The sequence below is a fragment of the Trachemys scripta genome, chromosome 7 (genome assembly GCF_013100865.1).
Source record: "Trachemys scripta elegans isolate TJP31775 chromosome 7, CAS_Tse_1.0, whole genome shotgun sequence".
Lineage (NCBI taxonomy): Eukaryota > Metazoa > Chordata > Testudines > Emydidae > Trachemys > Trachemys scripta.
In genome coordinates this window covers 15,424,507-15,449,510 of record NC_048304.1, presented here as the reverse complement: position 1 = coordinate 15,449,510, position 25,004 = coordinate 15,424,507, and positions in this window count along the sequence as shown.

Sequence of the window (25,004 nt, the reverse complement as noted above, 5' to 3'; positions counted from 1 at the left end):
TGAACACTGAACAAGATTTCACAAGAGCCAAAAGCAACAGCACAGCCTGTGCACGCAGAAACTCACATTTTATGACATGGGGGAAGCTGATCTCAGTGGTCATTTCCCTCTGTAGCTATAGATCATTACTGGGTTACTAAACAATGTCCTAAGATATATGTCTTTGTACAAGCTGAAAACAGACAAGAATACACACCATTGCACATATTTCCCTCCAAAATCACTAATGGGCATTTTGTTTCTGGGAGCAAGTAAAATTTGCTAACTTAACCACTCAAGCAAAAAGAGAGTCAAAGGTACAGGGCATTTTGTACTGGAAAACAACCACATTAATACTTGGAAGAACACAAAATTCCCCTCATCTGTCTTGGAATTTGTAAAAGCTTCACAAAGCCTTTCCACGTGGATAAGAAATGTCCTGTTCCATGATTTCCAGGCAATAAGCTTGGGGACTGACTACAAGATGCTTCCAGTATATGGGGTGGGGATGATACAACTTCTCTCTTAAGTTTAGTACCGCAAAAGAGTAACACAGACTGCAACAGCTTCTCCAATGTCCGCGTTTGAACATTGTGAATATTTGATATATTTGAAATATTGTGAATATTTCTCTTAATAAAACTGTTGCAAAGCTTTATCTGATGGCCAACATAGCAGGATTGACCACAGTGATTTAACTCGACTATTAAAGCTCATTATATCACCTTACTAGTACATGCTAGGTATTGTTCTCAGCTTATAGTAGTGTATCCACAAGTCCTGTGACTGCAGTAGGAAAGGCAGACCTGGACAATAACCTAGATAAACAATTTAATTGACTTTTCAACAGACTAACAGTGGTTCTTAGCTTCTTGGACCTTGAGCCCACCTTCAGACCTTTGCAATCTCAGCCCTCTACAGAAACATCCTGAAATCCCACGCATTGGTTACCATGACATGGCAGAGGTGGCAATGGTGCAGTGGTTTGCAGGATGCTTCAGGCATCTGAGAAGGACCTGTTTCCAGGTGGCTAACTACAGCTGCTTTAAAAGAAGACAGGACATAAAGAACAGGAATAGGATCACTGCCCTTCATCCCCAGACATGTACTGCAAATTCCTTGGAAGATCACAAAATGCAAGAGGAGAACCATTAGACTAACACAGTAATACTAACTAGGTCCAGAACAGCAGTTCTCAACTATTTCTTTCTAAGGCCCCACAACATGCTATAAAAACTCCACAGCTCAGCTGTGCCACAACAACTGCTTTTCTTCATATAAAACCCAGGGCTAACATTAAGGGGTAGCAAGTAGGGCAATTGCCTGAGGCCCCGCACCACAGGGGGCACTGTGAAGTGAAGTTCCTCAGGTTTCAGCTTCAGCCCTGGGTGGTGGGGCTCGGGGCCCTGGGCTGCAGTCCTGCGTGGTGGGGCTTTGGCTTTCTGCCCTGGGCCCTAGCGAGTCTAACGCTGGCCATGCTTGGAGGACTCCCTGAAACCTGCTTGTGGCCCCCCAGGGGGCCTTGGATCCCTGGTTGAGAACCACTGGTCTAGAACACAGATTTGGTTTAAGTCTATTAAGCCCATTGTATTGCTAAATCCCAGTAATAATATAGCACAGGGTATTACTGTAATATTCTCAGCTTGAACATACAAGTCCATACTGCATTTGGAGACAGTAGACAGTCCTTATTAAGGGTCAATGCCTGAGATATTTATGCTGTGCTTACTCCGGGGAATACCCATTGACATCACTAGGTCAGGTAACAAAGAAGGTTAAAATTAGTATTATAGGGCCCTAGATTATTATAATCATCAGCAAATGACCAGTACATATAAAAGTGTGGGAGTGGGTGGCATTTAGGCCACCAGGTAAACAGATGGTTGCAGTAATCATTTAGAGCAAGATCTGCATTGTTTTTTCACCAGGACTCTAACCACCCTATCCTGACTCGTACCCCATACTAACACTTCTCTAGTGTTAGTCTAGGCCGGGGCTTCTCAAACTTCATTGCACCGCAACCCCCTTCTGACAACAAAAATTACTGCATGACCCTAGGAGGCTGGACTGAAGCCTGAGCCTGTCCCAGTCCCGCTGCCCCAGGTGGGGGGCAGGAGGCTCCAAAGCCAAAGCCAGAGCTCTACTGCCCTGGGCGGGGGGCCTATAACCTGAGAGGGGGCCTATAACCTGAGCCTGCCGCCCAGAGCCAAAGCCCTTGGGCTTCAGCCCTGGGCAGTGGGGTTCAGGCTTAGGCTTCGGCCCTGTCAAGTCTAACGTCAGCCCTGGTGACCCCATTACAATGGGGTCGAGACCCACTTTTGGGGTCCCAACCCACAGTTTGAGAACCACCAGTCTAGGCTATCATTTTAAAAAATTACCAGCCCCAGTTCCGCATCGCTTTGTTGTGGCTCAGCCAATATAAAGGGATCTCAAAGCCTGCTCAATCAGACCACCAGAATACCCTAGTTTAGTGTGTGTGTGTGTGGGGGGGAGTTCTCCAGGCATCATAAGGCTGGTAGCAATGGCCAGCCAATGCTGCCATCTGCCCTCTGCGTAGTCCCAGAGAACGGAAGGAATATGGCCAGCACTCTCTGCATTCCAGCTATTCCAGGCTGGCAGGATGGACTATAGGGAGTTGGTCAAAGCCACCATAATTGAGGCCATGGGCCCAGAATCTGGGAGGTGCACACGTGGCTTGCTTAGTTAAAGCCATCTTGCCATCCTCCCTACCAAGCAGTGGAGCTTGAGCTTTGCCTCCTGAGAGAGAGCACGCAAAATCAGGGTGTGGGTTACTAGCTCTTACAGTTGTAAATAAAATCTTCTAAGTCTGAGCACATCCAGGGCTGCCTTCCTGAGTCTACAGATATAAACAATGGGCCCGATTCCTCTCACAAATCAGTGTAAATTAGGAGTAAAGAAGCAGGAAATTACACGGGTGTGAAACCAGTGTGAAAGCACCGTCAGGCATGATAGCTCTGGATCAGCTGTCCCAGTCATATTAGCAATCCCACTGATCTTCTGAGAGCTCTGAATTAATTGGTTCCCTTCCACACACAAGGGATTATAGGCGTCACATGTAGGAAAAATGCCTGTTTCCACACATCTTTGCTGCAGCAGTCGGGGTGAGCTGAGTTACAGTGTGGTATGTTATAAGTCATGGAAGACACCTGTTATGAAATGACACTCCCTGGTGATTGTGGAATTAGAGTTTTCATGACTCCCCAGCAGTGGAAAGCGTGGATATATACATATTTTTAATCTTGGACCATGACTTCTCCGTGGATCAGTAAATAAAGCTAACATCCTCCCTTCAACACAGCTATAATATGAACTCAGGGCTTGCACCTTAGAACGTCTGAATCCACTGTATGGTTCATTAACTCCGAAAATTTCATACCCAAGATTAACCATATCAAAGAGACTGAACTGACTGGCACCAATTAGTCCTAATATCACACTAAACTGTGCCCAAGGTTCTGACTGCTTGGCTGTTGGATGAAATAACAGCTCTTCTCAAAGCAGTATATCTGTTCACTGGTCTGTTCTTTGATTTGTCATTGGCTAAAGCCTCCTGCCACAAGCTGATGCAGAGACAAAGAAACGGACATAATTATTCATTAAAACCTGCCATGGGACAATCATACAGTCACTTTCTTCTAACACCAAACAAGGACATCAATATTATTCCAAGAGCTGCTTCTTATGTGAACTGCACTCTTCAGGGGCAGGGGGAGTGGATGGGCAGGGAATGTGTCATTTGTGATTCCAGTCCTGCTTTGATGGGTACTTTTGATAGGCTCCTAAATTTGTTAAGTGTCAGGTAAATTATGGTGCCCTATAAAAACTGGGGCATTCTGGCAGGCCGGCCAAGCAGAGCAGGGGAGGTACTGGCTGAGCAGTCTTTTGTGGCCACCATCCTTCTCCAACAACAGAGAAGTGGGTGACCTGCTATGAAGCTAAATGAACAATTGTATTTGAATGTGTGATTTGTTCCTTGATGAGAGAGGTTACTTCTCATGGCCAGCAGGTGGCGTCCATATCCAAATTTGCAATTTCAATCCAGAGCTCAAAGAGCTGTGTTTTTCCTTTTGATAACAGTGGCTTACACTAGATCAGGGGTAGGCAACCTATGGCACGTGTGCCGAAAGCGGCATGCGAGCTGATTTTCAGTGGCACTCACAGTGCCCGGTTCCTGGCCCCCAGTCCGGGGCGGGGTTGCATTTTAATTTAATTTTAAATGAAGCTTCTTAAACATTTTTAAAACCTTATTTACTTTACATGCAACAATAGTTTAGTTATATATTATAGACTTATAAAAGAGACCTAAAAATGCGAAACCTTAAATTAAAGTGAATAAATGAAGACTCAGCACACCACTTCTGAAAGGTTGCTGACCCCTGCACTAGATAATGCCTTTACTACATTTTCTAATAAAGCGTTATAACTTCCACAGGGACACTGAAATGGTGACGGGAAGGTCTGATGTTCATGATCGCCTACCCCCTAGGTCACAGCTCAAAACAGGGTGCAGCACCAATCTGAGCCCAACAGATGGGTGATTCCTGATCAGGCAAATCACTCCTCCACCTACAACTCCTGCAAGCCACGCTGACTTAAGCTACTACCTGGCCTCAAATTTAGGTTTCCAAATCTCTTCTAAAACGGAGATGGGACTCCTGGGATTTGGGAGATTATGCCACTGTTTGTATCCATATCTAGACGAAGGGGCTGGTGAAGCAGGCAGGTGAATATTGCACTGTGGGTTTTCCAATCCTAGAAAGAGACTATAGCTCTCTCACAGAGAAACCCACTTGGGAATCACCAAGTTATGACATTGAAGTAGGTGCCACACTAGACCTTCTCTAGGTGAAATTACTTCTCCTAGAATATAGGGCATGGCCTTCACCTCCTCGTCAGCTAAGAGGTTTTTATATTTGGCATGCTTTAAGGTTAACTACCACTTGACAGTGAGAATACAAATCAGTAAAAACCCTTGAGCATTTGGTTCAGGAGACCTTCAGCAGGCACTTTTCAATGTGACTCAATGCAGACGAGTGTCTCACAGGCCACCAGCAACATTGCTGCTTTCTTCCTAAGGCAAGGTAGTAAAATTGATGTAAAGAAAAGGTGCTCTTATTAGCATAAATAAAAAGAACTTCATCCCAAACCCGAGCTGGATTCACTAGTACAGATCTCTGTACTTGGGTAGGGCTCAACAGAGAGATTTATTACAGGATCAGGGCTTTTGCCAGTTCATTCCCTTCACTGGTACTTGTAGCAGGGACACACCCAGTCCAGCTTCTAGCCCATCTAATGCCTCACTTTCCCGTCAGATGGGAAACCACCCTCTTCCCCTGCTCATCCTCCATCCCCCAAAATAGTTAAGCCAGGGATACCTGAGTCCTACAGCTAAGTCTCAAAATCCCACCCCTTCCAGAGTTTAATTAGAGTCCTGAAGGAAACAAACCTATTCTTCGTCCCCAGACTTTCACCAGGCACAGACCCTTCTCTCAGGGTTTGTTCTCTTCCTCAACAGAGTCTAACCCTTTGCTTTGGTTCAGCTTCTAACTTGCTTGTGCTCTGACCAGTTCAGTAGTTCTCAACTTATTTACCAGTAGGGGTCCATACACGAGTCTCTCTATGTATTATATCGGCCACAGCCACACAATATATATGCTACCTGTATGGCCCTGAGGATGTCACATGGGCTGCAGCTGTGTGCTGATTGGGTCACAAGCAGCCCATGGATTGAGAACCACTGGATCAATTCCTTCTTCCCCTACATGGATAGGGATGTTTGGACAACCTCCCAGGCAACAGCAGAGAGGAAAAATCTCACCCTTACTTTTTACTGGAAGTTCCCTACCCTACAACCATAAACAGTCAGGCTATCCGTCCCATAGCCAACTGCCCTAACTTATTATTAGTTATTTATCTTACCACAGCATCTAGGAGCCCCAGTCACAGACCAGAACCCCATTGTGCTGGGCTCTTACAAACAGAGCCAACAAAAAAAACCCTTGTTCCACATGGCTTCCAATCTAAATCATCCCAGGACATCTTCTTATATACCATGCCTAGGAACCCCCAACTCCTCACCCTAAAGCCTCCACTCTAATAGGCACAGGCTGCTCTTTTATCTCTCAGCAGGCCTGGTTCGTAGTCAGCTGGCTCGTGTCACATGACCATTGTATTCATCTCCTCTCCACCTGGGCAGGAGAACTAAGCCTGGCACAGGAGAAACTGAGTCCCAGCTCCCTTAAAAGGCCAGCTCACCCCTTGACAGTGTTTAAGGTTGAGTTCACTAATTAACCACTTTTGGGGAACGAGACTATATAATATATAAACTGCACATTGAATAAAGATTATTTCCATGAGGCTGATGTTTTCAGGGATTTCTCCAGTATTAATATTTTCCCATAGACAATAGGGAAATGATTTTGATTTGTTCTCTTTACATCTTTACTCCTTCCCCACTTTCTTTTCTTTGGCTAATTACTCTGTTACTCAAACCACTGAGCTCAAGTAGTTTTCTGTTTCTGCATGGGTTGTACAGCAGAGGGGGCTGCAGTTCCATCACACATGTCCACCTTCCCTCCTCCCTCCCAGCTTATAAACAAACCGCCTCATCTCATCCGGAAACGTGGTTCACTCATGACTTTGGGTCTCCTGGGCTACCAGTGCAATGTCCCGCTGCGTGATGCTGTGCCAGCATGTGCTTGAGCAAATCTTATCTTTTAATGCATATAATAAACGCAAAGCAAATTATTTGATCTACAGTGAGTTGGTAACAAACGAGGAATGAATATGATGACATTTTGTCTACGTGTCAATTCCAACCTCCTCAGCATGACTTTTTTTTAAAAAGGTGGTGTACAAGCAGGTGGGGAGGTAACTCGAGAAAATGATTGTTGCTTTGATACAAGAGAAAGAAACAGAGGGACATTTATTCCGCGCACCACTAGATTTATGGTTTATATTAAGCTCTTATTCAGCTCTTTTCATCAGTAGGTCTCACAATGCTTTACAAAGGAGGTTTCATTATCTTTATTTTACAGAGGAGGAAAATAAGGCTCAGAGACTTGCCTGAGGTCACTCAGCCGGCTAGTAGCAGAACAGCTCTTCTGATTCGTAGCCCATTGCTCTAGCTGCTTGGCCACGAGATAAGGTGTTACACAACTCTGAATGCAAGGAAATGTCACTCATTGCTCAGCTGTCACAGAGGAAAGGTCTGTCTGTGTATCGAGGTATTTATAACGTCGTCTCATGCAAAGCCAAAGGTGGATTGTTGGCCTATAACCTCAATATAAATATACTGTTTATTACTGGGATGAGCCTTGCTTCAGGTGTGAGGCCCAAGGCTCAGGTGATCCCACCTGTACATAGTTTGGAAATGAAACTAAGAAGGGGGAAATGTAGGCTGATCATCAAGGGAAACTTCCTGACCATGAGATGTATTACTTTCTGGACTAGCTTCTCAAGGGAAAAGCACATGGGGCTATTAAAAGTAGACAATGGACTAATGGATCCATCCCTGGGCCAGATTCTCTACTGTGATGATGCACAAAGGATCTGGATGCTAGCCCTAACTGTCCAGCAGATAATTAGCCTTGTGAAGAGGAACTCTCCATTGGCATAAACCAAGCAGAGGCAGTTACTGCACCAGCCAACATTGCATACATAAGAGGGGGTGGTAGAGTTGACTTATACTCCAACAATCCTTCCGTGAGCTAAGGTCTCTTAGGCTGCTCCAACTGAGGGTAGAGCCAGTGACCAGCTCCCTGATGCTGCCCCCCTTCACCTTGTACCACATTACAGATATGAACATTCTGGGCCAAAAGCCTCAGCTGTGTAAATCTGCCTAGCTCCACTGCAGTCATGGTAGTGAAAGCAATGGAGCTGCACCAATCAAAGATCTGAACCCCACACCATGTGAACACCGTTCTTGTAGGAACATGCCTAATATCTGAGGCTGCCCATGAAACCATTCCCTCTGGGGAACCATCTTTAGGAGGAAGTTTCTAATCTCTGATTCTTTGTGGCATATAGCCTACCAGCAGGTTCTCAGTAACTTTGTGTGCCTAGTTCTTCTTTTACAGTGGGCAGTCTTCCCAGGAAGCAAGGAGCCCCACCACACCATTTTGAACAATCCATTTTTTGGTGCAGAATTGCACCTTAAGGCTAAAATCTACTTTCACGGCAAATGATTATTCCTCCATTTATACAACTCTCTTCTCCTTGGCTAAATCAACTGAGAATAGAGGCCATCTCACTGACATTCTGGGTTCTTCTTGCTGCATAGGCTGTGTCAGCACAGTGACATCGGATCTTGCTGTGTACTTACATAGACAAAGACCAGCCATATACTTTCAGTCTGATTAATTTTTATTCTAGATTCATAAAAACAATAAAAGAAGCAAGAACAAAATGAAAGTCTCGGAGACAACATAGCGTGGACCTGCTTTAGACCAGACTGCCTCAATTCTCCTCACAAACTTGATCCATCAAGGTACTTCTATGGCCCTAATCGCCATAGTTTCTGAGCCCCTCTCACTCATTACTAGTTTTCATTTTTCCCCAGGCTCCCATGAGATAGCAAAATGCTATCTTCATTTTACAGATAAGGAATAGGGTAGATAAAGAACTCATCCAAGGTCACACAGGAAGCCTGTAACAGAAATGGGAATTGAACCTGTGCATTGGAATCACTTGGGTTGTAAACAAGAACACAGTTTGATCCATTATTCCTTGTTATCACAGGCTGCAAGGTAGACCCACCTATTCATAACTGCATGTGCACCTGTGTGTACCTCACATGGGTGCACAGTTACTCTCTAATTACTGTGGTGGCTTGTGCAATCATAGTATTAGCACACTCCATTGCCTAGTTATTCATTGAGTTGGTTGCCTGCATGTGCAACTACTAAGATGTGGCCTGCAAAGTAGAATGATAGTTTTGGAAACACCTGGGCCACATTATTTTGTGTGGCTATTTATTTATTTAGATTGGGGTCTTAAACAAATTCCATCCCTAAGGGGGCCCATCCAGAGCTCTGAATGCCTTCAGCATACATTTTAAACCACAAGCACATAGAAGGTACAAAATAAAAATCATCCTTAGCAGCAGCATTTCTTCTCCCACTCAGCCACACATCAGCTGATCACCAGGCATGTGACTCAGCTTAAAACCCCACCACCACACTTTCCCACCAGACACACCCTACTTTATTAGTCTTTAACATAAAGGTACTAGTTAAACTGAATGTTTCCCTTCGAGTATACTTCATATAAACAACAGCAGCCTAATCCCAATACCAGAGCCACTTCCCAGTGCCTCGGCTAGTAACCCCCATCAGCAGTTCCTGATTTCCCTCTTGCCAGCTTGTAATTATGTCTTCCTTATGGGGAATGGTGAGGGGGGAGTTTCTAGGCATCTGCCAGAATTTATCTCTATAACTCTCCTTCCACAACATGTAGTGACCCCATCTTACAGGAGGAATATATACAGCCTGGAACCTGTGCAACAAATTAAACAGCAGACTAATTAGTACTTATCTTTCCGAGTTAGGAAGGTTCATTTGGCTGATCTGCTCCAATCAAATACATGTCTGGTCAGTCCACTCTATCCATGCGACATTGATTAGCTACAAGGGAAAGGGGAGATTAGGCAGATCTAAATCTTTCTCATAGTTTCTTCAGCTGAAGTCTCTAGCCTGACCCACCCTTCACCCCAGGATAGCAGGGGGCAGTCCAGAAGTCTGATGAAAGAGAAAGGAAGTAAGAGGCATGAGGCAGTGTTAAGACAGCATTTAATTTGCATGAGATAAGCACCTTCCTTTCAGAGCATGTAGCAACTAGAAATCAAGAGTAATTGGCGTAAGTAAGGAGACTGTGTCTTTTGCTACCCAAGGCATAATGCGGCTGTTTGATGGGATCAAAACAAGCCCAGCTCTACTGTTCACAAATATTGCTGGCTGGAGTAACCATGTTCTACATCCTATTTCTCCGAAGGGAGGAAGGAAGGAGGGACACATGAAGACAAAAACAGCAATAAATGACCCACACTTTTCCTGTAACCCGTCTGGCCTTACTAACAGGAACTGCAATTTTAGACTGAAAATAAGACAAGATGCCTCTTTAACTGTTGCAGAGGGGTGTTTCTAACAAAATTTCACCCTTTTTAGCCCTGTTTTTATAGGCAGTGAGGCACTGCAGAAAAGCATATGGCTCTGCAACTGCCACAGTGTGTTAGAGAGACAAGGTGGATGAGCTTGTTACACAGAGCTCTTCTTCAGGTCTGGGGGGAAGACGAAGAAGAGCTCTCTGTAAGCTTTTTTCTCTCAACAACAGTAGCTGGTCCAATAAAAGATCCCTTCCTCCCCCGCCATGTATCTCTAATATCCTGGGACCAACAGAGCTACAACAACTCTGCACATCAGTGTGTTATCAGGGGAACTGGACTTGTCAGGGGATTTGAAATAGGATCCACTGAGCCTTTCAGCCCTTGATCACTAGCTCAGAGGTGGTTCAGGTCCATAGTGACTGAATATGTTGGAAGGACATAACGAGTGAGGTCCCGCAGGGATCGGTTCTGGGTCTGGTTCTGTTCAATATCTTCATCAATGATTTAGATAATGGCATAGAGAGTACACTTATAAAGTTTGCGGACGATACCAAGCTGGGAGGGCTTGCAAGTGCTTTGGAGAATAGGATTAAAATTCGAAATGATCTGGACAAACTGGAGAAATGGTCTGAAGTATATAGAATGAAATTCAATAAGGACAAATGCAAAGTACTCCACTTAGGAAGGAACAATCAGTTGCACACGTACAAAATGGGAAACGACTGCCTAGGAAGGAGTACTGTGGAAAGGAGCACTGAGGGTCAGAATGGATCACAAGCTAAATATGAGTCAACAGTGTAACACTGTTGTAAAAAAAGCAAACATCATTCTGGGATGTATTAGCAGGAGTATTGTAAGCAAGACACGAGAAGTAATTCTTCCGCTCTACTCCGCACTGAATAGGCCTCATCTGGAGTATTGTGTCCAGTTCTGGGCGCCACATTTCAGGAAAGTTGTGGACAAATGGAGAAAGTCCAGAGAAGAGGAACAAAAATAATTAAAGGTCTAGAAAACGTGACCTATGAGGGAAGATTGAAAAAATTGGGTTTGTTTAGTCTGGAGAAGAGAAGTCTGAGAGGGGACATGATAACAGTTTTCAAGTACAGAAAGGGTGTTACAAGGAAGAGGGAGAAAAATTGTTCTTCTTAATCTCTGAGGATAGGACAAGAAGCAATGGGCTTAAATTGCAGCAAGAGCAGTTTAGGTTGGACATTAGAAAAAAACTTCCTAATTGTCAGAGTGGTTAAGCCCTGGAATAAATTGCCTAGGGAGGTGATGGAATCTCTATCATTAGGGATTTTTAAGAGCAGATTGGACAAACACCTGTCAGGGATGGTCTAGATAATACTTAGTCCTGCCTTGAGTGCAGGGGACTGGACTAGATGACCTCTCAAGATCCCTTCCAATTCTATGATTCTATGTTTGCCTGTTTAATAGCCTCAAGTATCAGGGGGTAGCCGTGTTAGTCTGTATCTACAAAAACAACAAGGAGTCTGGTGGCACCTTAAAGACTAACAGATTTATTTGGGCATGAGCTTTCGTGAGTAAAAACCTCACTTCTTCGGATGTGTTTAATAGCCTGTATGCACTCAGCAGGTGGCCTCAGTTCAGTTCCTGCTGAACAAGTGTCTATATCATCAAAGCTGCTTGTGCAGTTGGCACCAATGCTATCCGTTCTAACCAGGTCAATGACTGAACTGGCATGAGGACTTGAACTACTCTCTCATTCTCAGAGGTCCCTCCAGAACAAGTTTGAGACACGTTGCTGAAGAATGGTTGAGGAAGCACCTGCTGTATAGAGGGGAATTAATTCTGGGGATAGAGAAGATGAATTCTGGCTCCAGAGCTGTCACTTGAGGGTTTTCCTACGCTCTTTATTTTTCATCTTTAAAAAAAAAAAACCCACCTGCTATCAAGAAAATGTCAGGGTGGTCACAGATGGTGTGTGAGTGGAGGGGAGGATAGGATGTCTTCAGAACTAGAAGGCAGAGCAGAACTAGTGATGTGGGCATGACCCCTGTCAGTGCTGCTCAGTAGATGGTTCCAGGACCATCCATGTTCTCTCTTGTGAGCCCAGGACAGAGAGAAAATGCTGTGCAGACGATGGGGGGTCTGGAGATTGAATAATCCCTGCTTGGTTCTCTCTTAAGAAATGATCCACAGGATAAAAGAACTGGCAAATCACTGACCTATATGCTTCCGAAGTATTATGCGTGATGCTCTGCCTACAGCACCACCTTGAATTTAAATCCCTTCATTCATTCTGGGTGTAGCTGCCAAGCACTCAGCCCTGTGTATGTCACTCCACCTTGATTTAAAACTGCTTCAACTTGTGCTGGGAGTGGTTTCCAAGCATTCAGCTCACCCATATCTTATCCATGCTGGCTTCCCTTATGGTCTGCACCCAATGCAGGTCCAGAGCGCAAATGCACACCCAAACAAGAAACTTGTTAGTCCTCCCCATTCCCACCGGGCTTGTCTGGAATTGGGGTGGAGAATGAGTCAGGAGTGCTGTAAAGGAAAGTGAAATGGATCCACCCTGAGTGTAAGATAGGTGCAGGGGCAGATTGGTAGCATTGGATCAGATTCAGGGGTCGGCATAAGTCTTTAATCTTTGCAAAGCCCTAAAGACTCCCTCCCTTTCACCCTGTCTCACATGCACACACACATGGCATGACTAACCAGCTTTGTGTGGGGATGGCAGACACTCCAGAAACTCCCTGATGGCTTTGATTTGCAAAATAAAACAATAAGGCTGCTGTCTGTTCCTTACACGTGAGAAGCTTCCTGTAGGGCGAGCACAACTGCTGCAAGCTGTCTCCGGATGCTAAGAGTGGTCTGGGGTCACACTCCAAGCCATCTAAGTGATTGCTGAGTATTTCCTTTCTGATTTTCAGCTCACATGGTCACACTGTTAAGCACTTGGTGACTTATTTTGGTAGAGTGAGGACTAAAGCAACCGCACTTCCCACTTTGTTTCTTACTCCACGTTGGCAGCATGAGTTGCCATGAAGTCACTATTTATTATTACTTGTATTTGCTAAGCACTGATGTTGTGCTTGGCACATGTAATTTAGTTACCAGAATTTCCAGTGGCTTTGCCACTTATTCACCAATGGCCAGTCATCCTCTGATGGAAGCCTTGGGAGGTCTGTGGTAAGAAGGTCTGGGGGTAAGAAGGCTGAACACCTCTGTTCTTCCAACTACACTCAATAACATCTGAATAAGACCACCTAATTCAGTAGCTCCTGACTGGTGGTTGGCAGCCCCCAAAAGTAGTTAATTGGTTACGGTTGGAGAAGATGCCACGATCATGCCTTCCTTTCCTCTTTCCAATCTTCTGCTGAGGTGCTTTTGCTCAGCCACTTACAACTGACCTTACTCAGATGCCAAGAGTATCCCATAAACCACTGTGCCTGTTCCTGTAGATATTCCTTTGAAGTGCTGAGGAACCCCCTGCACCTCCTATGCATTGCCACCACTCAGCGCAAAGAATTCAGGGGAGCATGGATAAAGGCTGAGAAGCCGTGACCTAGTTTTGGTTTCATTGCTCTGGTCTCAGACTGTTAGGAGACAAGGATGTGGTTTAGTGGTCAGAGCAGAGGAGAGCGAGTGAAAAAAATCCTTTGGTCTGATCCCGACTCTACAGTCATTCTTCCTGTGCCTAATGGGGAACTACACAGGGGGAAATCCTGCCATGTCTTCCACAGTGTGCTGATGAAGAAGAGGAAGAGGGCACAGGCGGTCTTGATCATGGCTGTGCGGTGCGCCCCACTCTGGAGCAGGCTAATGGCAGAGTAGAACACAGGCTACGCCCTTCCAAGGGCGGTGTAATGTGTACACTACTCCTGTGCAGCTCCAAACAGCCTCCTGTGAGGGTCTTTGCTGGCTTCGTACACAATTGTCACTCAATTCTGACTGCTGGGGAAGACTGGTTTAGAAGGACACGACACAAAAATGCTCCCTCAGCATCATTTAAGCATTAGAGGTGGTGCAATGTCACAGGCAGGACTTCAGCAAACACAATGAAAATGCCCTGTTAGATCAGAAATAGAAGGTTCATAGCAGGATTAGGCCTGGGTTTAGGTTGACTTTCAGTGGCATAATCCTATGCAAAAGGTTTCCAAGATGGAAATCTTTCAGGTTGGTTTGCATGGAAGAAAAAAATCTCTATCTCTATATAACCTTTTCAGTAAAATATTTTTCAATTAGAAATTTCCCCAGGTGAGGCATTAGACTGCAAGTGGTATCAGGCATCCAAATAATTTTGCTGTTTATGGGCTGGTTAGTATTGCCTGATGGCTACTGGCTGTAGTAATCTTAGGAATTTATAGTTATCTTCCTTCTAACCTACTTCTGAATCTGCAAAAAAGAGCCAACTCACCTTCATGTCTTTTAAAATACCTTTGACTTAGGCAGGCCTAGGTTCAGCTTCTTTGTATACGGCAGGTATGGTTGGTTGTTCTCTAGAGTGTTGCTCTAGCTGGAAAACCCCTCTGTGGTTAATGCCTCACCAGCAAATAACAACCCTGGCTTGTAATTGTCACATGTCAAAAGTCTTTGGGTTCAGTCTGAACAAATGCACTGCTGACCACTAAAAGTCCTTTTGCAATTCCAAGACTGAGGTTTTGTTTCCCCCTCCCCCTTTCCCAAGGCAGTCAGCCCTTTCCCACCCTGTGATTAACTCTGCCCACTCAGGGAGGCCCATGTTGTAGACCACATCCTCCCAGCCAAGGAGGAATAGGCAGGCCTCCCTTTGGGGCCTCATTGTTGAGCAAGATTAGGCACTCCCTTGTCCTCCTCCTCCTCCTCAGGGACTGGGTGTGCTGAGTCCACAGCACTCTCTTGGCCAGGAACAAGAAACTAGAGGTCTGATTCTCCTCTCACTTACACCAGTGGGCAGTCCTCACCCTGTGTATCTCAGGGTAGCTCCACTGACTTCTCTGGAGGTCATTTTTTGTGATTTACACCAGTTTGAGAGAAGAAGCAGGCCCTAGGACTCCAGCTTGCCTCACATATGGCAGGGCAGAGCATAGTGCGCAGGAAGGAGAAAGACACAGTCCTGCAGCACAGCTGCCATCTGTCCCTCCGTGCCAGCCACACCCACGTTCGAATGTGTGCATTGGGAGGGGAGGCGGCCAGGCAGAAGCAGGGTGGTGGTAGAGAACAGTCACTCGGCACAGCAGCTATTCATAACCCTGAGGCAAATTTCTGCTTAGGTTAACACTGCTCACTGTAGCATTAACTCTCTCTCTCGGTGGCTTTTCCCACCCTCAGAGAAGGAAGCAAAGCACTGACCTGATTGGGAAGCCAACAGCAGCACTGCAGTGAGCCATCTGTGCTGCCACAAGATTGGGCAGGGTCTCCACACAGAAGTACTCTGGCGCATAGGTTTGGGGCTACCTTTTCTGTGGATCTTTGGGCTCCATGCAGTTGGACCTGACCTAACCCTCTGCTCTTGCTAGACCACTGCCAATCCCTTCCATAAGGGGTGGGGAGACAGGAGACAATACAGACCCTATACCATCAGGCTGGTGCAATTTGTGATGTACCCATCCTGCTTTCTGTGGGTTTCTGGGGCGGGGAGGGGGAGAATTTCCCCCAAAGTGACTATTCTCCTTCCTGTAACGTGTTGAACATTTCCAGACCTCTCCAAAGATATAAATGCCATCAGGTATGTCTTTCAGCAAGCACACTGAGTGTGTAAACGCAGGTCGAAGCCCAGCTGCTCTAGCCCTCAGAGATATAGAGCTGGATTTGTAATTAAAGCCCAGGGTCGGGAGTCAGGAGAGAGGGGTTTTGGTTCTGCCTGACTTCCTCTAGGACCACTTAGGCCCACATGTTAAAAGGTCATCATTAATTTTGGGTGTGTTTATTTTTGTGATGCCTAAAATAAGACCCCTGCTCTGGCGTGATTTTCAAAGCTGATGAGTACCTGCAATTCCCCTCTGAGTCCATGAGCGTGTCAGGTGCTCAGCACATCTGAAAATCATGCCTCAAATTGGGCATCCAAAAAATAGAGCACCCCGCCCCCAGCAGGAGTGACCACTTCTGAAAACGTTGGCCGCAGCCTCTCTATCTGCAAAAGGTCAATAATAATTGTGAGGCTTAGGTTCATTTGTGAGGCACTCTGTTTTGATAAAGAAATGCATTTGTTTATTTCACTTCCTTCTAGGGATTCCCGTGGTGCTCATCGCCATAGTAACTGAGTGGCTCATACTGAGTGGCTCCATTTTCTGGATGCCCAGTGTGAGGCATGATTCTCAGATGTGCTGAGCCCCTAAAGCTCTGATTGACTCAGTGTGGAATTGCACGGATAGTTTTGACCTCACACATAACCTAGGGGTAGTGAGTGGAAGCCCGAGGGCTTGTCTTCACGAACAGCGTTACAGTGGCGCTCTAGTGCTTTAGTGAGGACATTCTTACACAGACAAGAGAGCTTCTCCCATCGGTGTAGTTCATCCACCTCCCCAAGAGGCGGTAGCTATGTCAGTGGGAGAAGCTCTCCCATCGACACAGCGCTGTCTACACAGGAGGTTAGGTTGGTATAATTGTGTCATTCAGGCGTGTGGATTTTTCACACCCCTGAGTGACATAGTTATATCAATATAGGGCTGTAGGGTAGACCTGATCTGATTCTCGACTGCCTTCAACCTCTGTGCAAAGTGGATGTGAAATGCTACCATTCTGAGCTGGTAGCAGTTTGCTCTGGTGCGAACATGAAGTGCAAGGCAGCAAAGCCCCAAGCAGGCCCTCAGAAGCACTGGCAGTTACATTGGTTATGAAACATCTCATCACATGGAAGCTGAGTACCCAGCAGCTGCATTTGTTTGAAAGGGTTCACGGGGGAATCACAGTCTCAGTAACTAATACGTGAGGTGGAATTCCCTTACCTCTCTGAGCAGAGCATGCTGCCCTCTTTCTCAGAGATGCATTTCACGAGCGCCCTCGGCTCCCTAGAGACAGGAACCGTGTAATATTAGACTGTGTGACAGGGCTCCTTGCTCAAATTACCACCAAACCTCCCCTGACGCAGTTAAGCTCTTTTCAGTGCTGCTGTACCACTGCCCAATAGTCACTTCTTCTCTTGTTGTCCTAATGAAACAACATTCTGCAGCTAATAAGGTATCCATTGTTGTCATTAGATTCAGACATGATTTTAAGGGTTAAGTAGTTTTCACTTTTAGAATGGCAGTTCTCTCCTAATGGGTCCAAATTCCCCAAAGTGCGCCCAGCAGCAGGACCAGTGCAACCCATTAGGCGACCTAGGTGGTCGCCTAGGACACTAACATTTGGGGGGCAGCGACCACGGCAGCCAGATCTGTCGGGGGCGGCATTTCAGGGGCAGGACCTTCCACCGCCTCTGTTGGGGGTGGCATTTCGGGGACGGGACCTTCCACCGCCTAGGGCAGCAAAAAAGCTGACGGTGCTCCTGCCCAGCAGTTGTCTTAGGCACCGTGCGAGGAGATCTTCAAACTTTTCCTGCAGTGGTTTAACTCGGGCATTTAGTAGCATTTTATACCCACTTTGCTCTGGTACAAGAGGTAGGGCAGGAGCCTGATTCCCCATGGCCTTTAGGTAATCAGTGAAAAGTGGGGGGCAAAATGCTACCGTTCTGATATGATCCTTTGCACAGGTGCAAATATTTACACAAGAGGATAGATCCTCCACTGTGCTGAGCTCAGGTACAGTGTGTGTGTGTGTGTGTGTGTGAGAGAGAGAGACAGACAGACAGACAGACAGTCAGTCACTGCTCTTTGATTCTCAGCTGCCTGGCCCTAATATAAGGGACCTCAGGGACTTTCAATCAGTGGGCAACTGTCTGCAGTGGAGACTTGTTCTGCCCTGCCCCTGTGTTTCAGCTTTTGACCTCAGGCAGTGCAGTTCTGTTACAGGAGGAGATCTAGGAGGCAAAGGAGCTGCCTCTGCCAGCTTTATGCCAGTAGAGGTTCCCCCTGCCTCTTTTGGGCCAATCTCCAGCTATTATATTTGTTAGGCCAAAGACTGTGGCACGGGGTGCAAAGTAACAGAGAATCAGGGATCACAGCTTCCCTGGGCCTCATTCTGCTCATCTCACATACCAGTGAAAATCAGGAGTAACTCCCCTGAAGTAAACGAACGTTTGCTGTTATCACTTTGGTGTGATTGGAGAATCAGGCCTATTGTATCCCAGAAAAGAGGACACTGTGGCATGGCTGAGGCCAATAAGAGCTCTCCCAAGGGCATTATCTTAGAAAGCTGCTCTTTGGAGTCACAGTGATTCGAGGGGAAATCTTGGAAACAGTCATCTTGGTAAGTTTCCATTTGAGTTACCACAAAGACCAGTTTTTCCATGATAGATTGTTTCAGTTCCCGAACAGAACCCAGAGGGGTCACCGCCTTCTCTCTTCACCGTACTTCCTGAAAGAAGTCCTTGAGTCATCCTGGCTTCAGCCAGATGAAGGGTTACAGTCAGACGCCCTGGAGACAAACAATGAGAGCTGGCCTGGCTGCTGAAGTACATCGAGAGATCTCGCTAACATGAAAGGAAGAATCCAGCCAGTTCAGGCTAGATATGACTTTTTCAGCAGCCTCCTGTGTACTAAATACTCCATACGTTGAGACTGCAAGGCGGTCTGCACTGAAATCATTCTACTTGGATTGTGGTTCGAATGTTTGTTTGATTATGGGTGAAATTCAACTCCAGCTTTAGGAAAATCACAAATCTTCCCCCTTCTGTTCCCCCCGGAAGATTCTCCTAGACTGTTAATTCTGGTCAAGATTTTCAACACTTAGGAGCTTCAAATTAGGCTCTTACATTTATATTTAGGGTCTTGAATAAGTTACTTGGATTTCAAATGTGCTGAAGTCAGTGGGTCTTGCTGGATGGATGCTCAGCACTTTTGGAAATTTGCCCACTTATTTATCCATCTAGGATCTGTCAAAGTGCTGTTACATATGCCTGTGGGTCACATCTAATACCAAATGACACTAATTTCACAATTACTTATATATTTTATACAATAATCACCTATGATGAGTGTCATTGTGGACCATTTATAGTACTCTAAATCAATATCTTAAGTAAAAGTAGACTGTCCCATTGCTAAACAATGTAGCAATTTGAAAACACCTTTAATATAAACACAATCTAATTAAGGATTAGATGTCTAGAATAAAAGAGCTAAATCTTTTTAAAGATTCTCAGATACATGTTAGCATCACGTACATTCTCAGACCAAAGTGCAAATAGCAGTCACTGATACGACAAGGTAACCTAAGCACATCTGGATTCTCCGTAACAAGGATACATAATATTTCGGCTCTCACCATCATCAGTCACTTTCAAACTAGAACAAATCTTTCTTTGTCTATATTTGGCACTCTACCAGAGCCAATGATAATTAAGTTTAAACCCTTGAACTTAGTAAAGTAGATGGTTGCAAGATCTTCAACAATGTCAGATGCTGAGGCCCATTCCTAGAGGAAAGGCAAAATTGGATTGCACAGGGAATAGTATTTATTCACTGTAGTTAATAAGAGGTCAAAGGCCACAAATACTAGGCATTCTTTTTGTCAGCATTTTTGCATGGAGCTGTTGTTTGGCATATGATAAAATGTCAGGTTATGCTTCATTTACTGAATAATAAAATGGGAAGTGATGGTCAGGGAAGGTTGATCAAATTCATGGTATTAAACCTTTCCCAGCAACCCAAATTCTGCAAGATTTAGGGCCTGAGTCTCCAGTGTTTTTCACCAAAGGCAGTCATTTTTCTCAGTGCAAAGTGAGTGGATTCTGATGTGGTAGCCTGCTATACCCATTTTGCAGAGAGGTGTGTGTGATTTCAAAAAGTCCAGGGCAAACAAACAATCCTCAAACTGTTCCAAATGATCCAGAAGTTCAGTAGATTCTGGAGGAAAAGATAGACAGACCAGCCCTAACGTTAACAAGGCCATATCGTAAGACTCTCTGCAGCCTAGATCCTGGACAGAATGTTAGTTCACCAAGCTGATTACAGGTTATGCTGCTTGGGTTATAAATTCAAAAAGCTGCAGTAACTTTTTTAGGAAAATACTTGTAGCTACTTATGACAAACTAGCCCTAAAGGCCTTGCTTTTCCATCAGCCAGCCTGTGCTGCTAGGTCCTTACTAGCTTGCCTCCTTTTGCAATTCCTTTTTTAATAAAGCAGATATCTGCAAGTACTTTCCAAACACACTGTTATGTGTCAGACTTTCCAAATGTATTGTGTCTACATGTACTAACTGGCTCTGTGGAGTGACAGGAAGCAAAATGCACCCAAGAAAAGAAACAAAAACAAAAAGAACTAGTTCTCTTTGTTTTCTTAAAAGATAAACAGGAATGTAGTGCCCCTAAAAAGTGCTGGCTTGACAGCCATAAAGACTAAAAGGCTGAATTAACCCACAGAACAGGTACTGGGTAGACAGCTGCAGTACAAGCTTCCTCTCTCTGCTCTAGTCAACGTGCTTCAACCCTGAGGTCTAAGCGTGATGGGGTTGGTCAGTCTCTACACCTGTTTGGGGATTTTACTCAGGCAGTTTCCTGTCACTGAGAATTACTCAGGCACTATGGTAAGAAGTGTGATTAAAACAACTACAGAGTGAGATTAGCTCACCAAAGCTGGCCTGTGATGAAGGTATAAAACACAGGTAGGCTGGTAAGAGATTTCTTGGCTCCAGTCATGACATGAGTCAGGGTTACAAAAAGTTAATATCCTGTGTCATGTGGCTGGGGGTCCACTGGCTCCCACAGCTAGTTACATGGCCTGGGACCAACAAACTAATTTCACGTAAGTCACTCAACAGCCCAGAAATGGTGACAGTTTTCTGTCACAACTGATCAGGGCCAGAACTGAACTGGCAGTATATAATAAAAGGTCTTACACACACTCATACCTATTTCCAGGGCATTCCTCTCCCACCCCAGACGGTTAAAGTTAGAATAGCCCATCAAGAGTCTTAAGGTGAAAAAGGCTTGCTGCATGACCTACCATTCTTTCCACAATGAAACAGCTAAAGCAGAAACAGCAATTATCTGGTTCAGTCTAGTGCTGCTGGCCTGGAACATGCCATGACAACGTGCTTCTTGTTTCAAAGCCTCTTTTGTACTAGGACACAGTTCAAGGGATCTTGCAATGCCTTGCATTTGTAAACACATGCAGCGACACGCTTTACAGATGAAAGAGAGGACAAAGCAGAAGGGCACTGCAGTGTCCATGCCACAGCCTGTGCGGGAAGAGAAATCCCCCTACCCCAGTGTAAGAGAGAGACAGAGATGCTGATTCTAGGGACAAGGGGCTTGTTTACTATTCAACGTGCATATTCCTGAAAAGTCACAGCAGATTTAAAAAAAACCTGAATTCTAAGAAATTGCAGCAAAAAAATGTGCATTGTTGCAGATTATTTTAGGCTGTGGCCCATGCACAATGCGAAGGATAAGCAGCTCCCAGAGTACATGCCTCTAAAAACCATCCAGTCCCAGAAGCTTTCCAAACAGGTGGTGAAAAGCTAAAATTATGAGGGTCTCTCAATTATCCCAGCTTGCTCTGGGTTGGAATACATCTCCTTTTCAGGAAGATTACTGGTTTACCTTTACAAAAGGGTTAGGATAAAATGTTACCAGGACATTATAAAATTCTACACAATTTGCTTCTTTTTTAACACCAAAAAGATAATCCTACAGTTATATTTATCAAAGCTGGTTCTGTATTTCTGCAGGGTCCTTCTAACACTTTAATCCTGGCTTCTTCCCTGCATTCACTTTTCATGCACTCTGATTTTATTTGATTTTTTTTTAAATCCTTGTTCATGTCTTTCTGCACTTCGAGGAGTTTGCTTGGGAAGCCCTATTTATGGGTTGAAATGCTGCTGAAAGAGTTATTGCTGTGTTATTCAGCTGCTGTGCCAAGCCTGCATGAGGATCGGGTTTCTACTGAAAGGGTGCCAGGCACGTCTGTTTCCAGGAACCAGCAGCCGTATTTAGCCTCAGGCTGCACATGAAAGACTGCAGTCGGAAACGTGACATTGTGTCAACATTTGAGGCAGGTCAGAGCTGGGTGAGACCATGAAAACAAGTCAGGGGAACTCAACACACCCTGTCTGAACAGTGTGAGTGCAGAGACTTGAGCAAAGCACCCCGTCACAGTCTGGTAGCCTCAGCTGCAATATCCCCTTGATTGCTCTAGGATTTTCTTCCATTAAGGTAGGGTTTGGGGTTTTTTTTAAATGGAAATGAAACATGGTGAAATGTCTGCTCCTATCCTCCGGGCATCTTGGATGAATGATGCAGCAAAGTGAAGGATGCAGCACATACAGGAGCTTCAAGGCAATCTAGCTTATACATTAGAATTGTAAGTTACATAACACTTTTCACATTCACAGGGTCTCCAAGCACTTGATAAACATCAGCCACGCTCAACACCACTTTTCTGAGGGAGGTCAGTATTATCACCTCCATTTTACAGACGGAGAAACGGGCACAGCTGAAGTGATTTGCCCAAGATCATATAGAAAATCAGTGGCAGGGACAGGAACTGAAGCCAGGAGACCTACCTCTAAGTCACCATTGTTATTATTATAAGAGTAGTGCCCAGAGGCCCAGGTCAGGACCATGGCCCCATTGTACTAGATGCTTTACCTCCATAGAGGCAGACATAATCCCTGCCCTGATGTGCTTACAGTCTAAGGACTATCCACTAGGCCACACTCTTGCACCTTTCACCACCAATGGAATGTCGCCCCCTCAGTTTTGCTTTTTTGGCTTTGACCTGTACCAGGAGGGAAACTTCCCCACAACAGCCATGTCCTTGCTATGAAAGGGCATATCCTGCACCTATGTTTATACTCATTGTGTCCCTGTTTGCTGCAGAGAAAGTCTCTGTGGGTCCTGCTACCAGCAAAGGGTAAAGAAGGTGGGAAAGGCTAAGCTCAAAGTGACAGCCTTGAAAATAAACTGTAATTCTGCCAACTTGAAGTGTTGAGAATTTAGTATATTGAGGGTCAAACAGTGGTCCCATTGAAATCTGTAGAAATTTTGACAGTGACTACAATAGGAGCAGGATTTGTCTCTAAAATAAATAAATATGGTGGAGAGTGTGAGTTCCCCAGATAGATAAGGAGGCTCCGCCGTAATTTACCTGACTGTTCATCTTTGGGGCCTGTACGGTTCGGGGCCCATTTGGGGCGCGATAGTGTTGTTACACACTACCCCAGTTTGGGACCTTCACAAATCTACCAGCCTTCCTGGTCCTCCTGCATGATAAGCACCTTAAAAATACAACATAACTGTCATTCAGTCATGAATGTCAATGCGCCAGTTCCCCATTTACACACACATTCATTTCAGAGTAAATTATTAAAGGTTTCCTACAACAGTGAATGGCATGGCATACCACAAACCCATTAGAGAAATTGGGCCGGCTCATCCACCAATGTAAATGGACCTAGCACTGTTGATTATGCCAGCTGATGGGCTAGCCCCGTTTCCAGTGTTCACAAAGCAATTAAAGACAGACAATAAATGATCTAGCCCAGGGTCCCATACTCTACATTAGTACATGTACTTACCTCCTTTCAGCCACCTCTTCCCCTCCCCACCCACTAGAACAAACCTTTAGTGCAAAGCCCATCTGCTTTCTTCAACAGTTTGCCTTTGGGAAAGGTTTGTGGTCATCTTCATTTTGCAAAAAAACCAAAACTTGTATATTATTTATTACCCGTGGCTGATGTGCCATGAGATGTAAACAAAAGGTGCATGTTTTAAATAAATTCAACTGCCAAGACTTACTTGATGGTATTAGAAAATATTCATCAGATTTTTCAGCATTAGCTACAAAGCTAGTTCAAACAACAATGAAACTCTTGGCAGAATTAAGCGGGTGTCTCCTCCTTCCGGGGTTCAGATCCAGCCTGGGCCGTAGGCAAAGGAGGGCCGGGGTTATGGGTGTAGCAGCCACAAACCAAGCGTAGGCAGCCTTGGGTGAGATTTGAGCAGCCAGCCAGAATCCCTCCATAGCACACCAGCAGATACACCCAACTAATATGCTGGGGCATGCACCACAACATGAGGGAGGGACATGGAAAATGGGCAGGGTTAGCTCCCAAGCCAGCACACGTGTATACGGCCCTTACCATGACCAAGGGACCCACCCTACACCCATTTAAGTCAAAGGGAGTTTTGCCATTGACGTCCAATAGCAGCAGGATCAGTCCCCAAGTGAGCAATTAGCACTTACCAAAAAGAGCAGCTGCCTGCCATATATGCTACATGAATAGCCCAGACACTAAAAGCTATAGTGGCTCACACCAACACTACAGAGCGCTTTTGTTTTTAACATAGGGGTCCTTTGGAGCATTAGCTTGGCTATCCTGGGAAATCCCTACAGCAAAACTCCTGGTGAAGTACAAACACCAGAGTGTGTCTCTCCTTCCTCTCCTGGCTTGCTATATTCTAATGAGGTTTAAAGTCCCCTACAAAGGAGTTGTTTAAAATTGGGGCTATGCCCTTTTTTGGCTTCTTGACAACAGATAAAGGTCCAAGGAGCGGTGGGGTTTTCTTGTTTAGCTTAGAAATATCACACGTGTCAAGTGTGGCCTGCCCTGGTTTTGCTGGAGGACTTCTGGTATGTCTCAGAGAGGTTTGTTGTGATATCCCACACACTAATTGAAGGGGGTGTTGAATCTTTAACAGGATCATCCTTCTCTAGAAGGCCTAGAGCACCCCTTTCCAGCAGAAAAACCCATGTGAGGGGACTTGAGGTGAGAAATCTCCTTGAGGATCCCCTTGCAGAGATTCTGCCCTGCATCATTCCATTGAGATGGTGGGGTTTCCCTCCTGTGGAAAAGACCACAGGGCCTGCCCCCAAACCTGATTAACTCCCCAGGGATCTGCAGAGGCCTAGAGCC